The sequence below is a fragment of the Arachis ipaensis genome, chromosome B06 (assembly GCF_000816755.2).
Source record: "Arachis ipaensis cultivar K30076 chromosome B06, Araip1.1, whole genome shotgun sequence".
Classification (NCBI taxonomy): domain Eukaryota; kingdom Viridiplantae; phylum Streptophyta; class Magnoliopsida; order Fabales; family Fabaceae; genus Arachis; species Arachis ipaensis.
Window position 1 is genome coordinate 116,758,264 of NC_029790.2, and position 4,080 is coordinate 116,762,343.

The following is a 4,080-nucleotide window of genomic DNA, read 5'->3' on the forward strand; positions in this document are numbered from 1 at the left end:
TCAAACTTAGTTTAGTGTGGGTTCTCAGAAAACTATTTACTCGTTGAGAAAACATTATTTAATCATGGACAGTCCCGATCACCGTAGGGGGTCTCAGTGATGCTTTATTTTTTCAATCAAAAATTTAACCTAGATTTAAGCCACTTTGAGATAACAACAAACTTACTAACATACGACATAATGTTACCTTTGCATCTAGATTGACGAACATCTAAAACACTACGTGACTCTAAAGTTCAGCTCTTCAAACAATGGAAATATAGAATTAAGCAAGACAAAGATCACAATTTTAGAGAGAATAACACACACCAAAAATAAAATATTGGTTGATAGAATGCAACCAATTCAAATAGGCTCAAAATCTCACAGGTTTTGTGTGTTCGAGCTCTAAACCATGTTCCAGTATAATATTCCTTCAAACAAGTTTATCAAAAATTTTAAATCAAATTAGTGAAATGTTATAAAAAGTTTCTTGAAAAAGAAAATATTACTTTAACCAAGTGGTGGTAAAATATGCACAAAATCAAACAAATATGCAATCAAACATGCAAATGCAACAATGAACAAACAAAGAAAATAAAACATTGGTGTCGAGAAGGAAATAACTAACCCATGGAAGTCGGTATCGACCTCCCCACACTTAAAGATTGCACCGTCCTCGGTGCATGCTAATATGTGCGAGTGGACGGGTTGCTCCAACTGACGCTTTTCTCCATAGATTGTGCAGATGGACTTATCTGTCACCCCATTGAGAAGCTTCTCGTTTCCCTTCTCGATGGCCATCTTGAAAGAAGAGGAAAGAGAAGAAAAGTAACCCAGAAATAAAGATAAGAAAATAAATAAAGTATGGGTGAGTTAATGCCAAATAATGAGGGTCTCAATTACATGGTAGCTACAACATGCAAGAGAGAAAACAGTAGAAGCAAATGGTATATCAATAGTACAAAAGTTACAACAATGGGGAAGAGAGTGTGGGTAATGCAAGACAGTGTGAGTGCATGTCAATACAAGTATCAGAAAAGATCAACATTGACTTAAATAATATTACCCAACAGTGGAAAACAAGTCATTAAGCACCAAAAGAAAGCAATAGAAATGCAACAGTGGAATAAGAACATTTAATACCAATAGAAAAATAATAACATAGAAAAGAAAATAAAAACATGCATACAGTTAAAATGCAATGAATGAAAATATGAAATTAGATTAAGTAAAATAGAATGAAAGAGAATAAGGAGGAGAAGTCAAAGAAATGAAGAAGAAGGAAGTAAGAAAGGAAGAAGAAAGAATAAGAAGGGAGAGAAGAGAGAAGGAGAAGGGAATCTGCGAAACGACACGTAAGCGTCGCCCACGCGTACGCATGGGTGTGCAAAAGAAGAGGCGACGCATAAGCATCGTCCACGCTTACGCGTGGGTGAGCAAGAATCCTAGTGACGCATAAGCGTCGGTCACGCGTACGCATGACCACTGGTTGTGCTAAACGCACAATACCAGCACCAAGGCAGCACAACTCTCGGCCAAATCACCCATTGACGCCGATCTGGTGATCCACACGTACGCGTCGCTGACGCATACGTGTGGGGTGACTAAAATACGGGTGACGCGCACGCGTCGCCCACGCGTACGCGTGGGTTGGCTCGTGCGCAAGGCACCCTTCCTGCACAGCTCCCGCGTAACTTTCTGTAAGGTTTAGCGTTGCATGTGGCGCGTGCGCATGGTTCACGCGCACGCGTGGGACGCGCTTTTCTTTCTTTTTCTTTCTTTTTTTATATATATATGCAGAATGCAGATGATGATGCAGAATTTACGAATTAACACTGATAAAATTAAAATTAAATAAAACTGAGAATAAAAAGAGACGATCATACTATGGTGGGTTGTCTCCCACCTAACAATTTTAGTTAAAGTCCTTAAGTTGGACATTTGGTGAGTTCCTTGTCATGGTGGCTTGTGCTTGTACTGATCCTTGAATCCCCACCAATGTTTGTAATTCCAATGGCCTCCGGGATCCCAAACTAGGCGCATACAGCCGTCAATCAATCTAAAGTAAGTGACAAGGCCCCAAAAGTGTTGATTGTTTGAATGAATTCCGGGGTCCCAAACCTTGCTTTTGCACCCGTCTTTGTGCTGATCATCATTGTTCCAACCGGATGGTAAGCAATCCGAATTCTCACTGAGGCATCCAAACAGCTTCCTAGACCCATACAATTTAGTATTCTTCCAACCATGATAATTCAGCCATGAGCTTCCTACCACAATGAACCTAGGATTGTGTTGCCAACCACTAACCATCTCCCTCTTACTCTTATAGCCACAAAGAGCTCTAAGTTGCTCATCCGTCTCAAGCAAAGCATATTCAAGTGGGCTAATTAAGCTTAGAGATGAAAGATTTACCCACTTGAATGAAGGAATGGATGGTGATGGCTTTGGGAGAGAGGTCTCCAATAACTTTGGCAAGGTGATTTCCAGCTCCATTCCCTTGAGCTCTTCCTTGACAACTTCCACCTCTTTGTAAGCTTCTTCAATATCAACCTCTTCCTCTTGGTAGCTTTCTTCCAATTTGATCTCTTCTTCATTGTTCACCAAGGGCATGGGAGGTTGTGCTTCTTCTTCTTTAATCTCCATGTCAAGTCCAATGGGAGAGGATTCAAATGTAGATAAGAATTCATCAATGATTGAATATATCTCTTGATCATCCCCTTCAAAGTCTTCAACCATGATATGCCTTGGAGGTTGTACGCCCTCCTTAACATCAAATTTAAACTCCTTAGAAGGGAGCTCTATGACTGGGCTTTCCCATGGACGTTCTGCATCTCCTAAGTCTTCAACCAATTCTTCTTCTTTGATAATTCTGGCTTCCTCCACTTGTTCCAATACAAAGTCATGCTCCTTACTGTCCACCGGAGTTTCTAGCTTCTTCTTCATGCTGCGTTCTTCAGTTGATTCTCCACATGAAGCCATGGGAGTTCCTTGAGTGTCCAAACGTCAGGAAGCTAATTGATTTATTGCTTGCTTCAGTTGATGAAGGGTTGCATGAAATTGATCCACTGTTTCCTTGAGACGATCCTGTGATTTTTGTTGCGCTCGACTATCATAAGTAGGATCATAGTGCTCTTGGATTGATGGATATGGACATGTTATATATGGAGGTAGTGGTTTTTGGGAGTAATTGGGTTGGAATTGGGGTGGCTCTATGTATGGTTCATACGGTTCATAGGGTGGTTGGTATGGTGGATATGAGTTAGGGTCATATGGAGGTGAATGGTGTAAAGGGGCTTGTGAGTATGGTGGTTCAAAGGTATGTTGGTGAGGTGGTTCATAAGCATATGGTGGGGCTTGTTGGTAACTACAAGGGGGTCCACCATATTCATCATCTTGGTACGCTCCCTGGAATGGCTCTTGACCATAGTAATTTGGTGGAGGTGGTTTGTCACGAAAGGGTCCACCATAACTATTGTCTTGGTATGCATCACAGAATGGTTGTTGGTTATAGCGCATTGGAGGGGGTTGTTGCCAAGAGGGTTGATCAGATCCTTGTGGCTCCTCCCATCTTTGATTCTTCCAACCTTGATGCATGTTCTCATTACAGCTTCCATTCCTTACAACAACATTGGAACCAAACTTAAAGCCAGAGGGGTGAGAATTCATAGTAGCTAATAAAAAATTAAAAACAAAAACTAACAAAAATTAATGAAATTAAACTCCTAAAACTAAAAATACTAACAAAGAAACGAAAAAGCAAAATTATTTACAATAACCAATAATAAGGCACACGTTTGCAATTCCCCGGCAACGACGCCATTTTGACGAATGGATTCTCTGATGGTAAAGAATTTTACAAATAAATTCCCGTTGTAAGTATAGTTTCTAAACCAACAGAGAATCCTTTCGTACAAAAATTTGGTTGTCACTAAAGTAAACCCAATAAAATTTATAACCGAAGTATTTAAACCTCGGGTCGTCTCTCAAGGAATTGCAGGGAGGTGTAGTTATTATTGGTTATGAATTTTCTGAGAAATTTTGGAATGAGAATGGAAAAATAAATAATTATAAATTAAAGCAATGAAAATTAACAAGAGG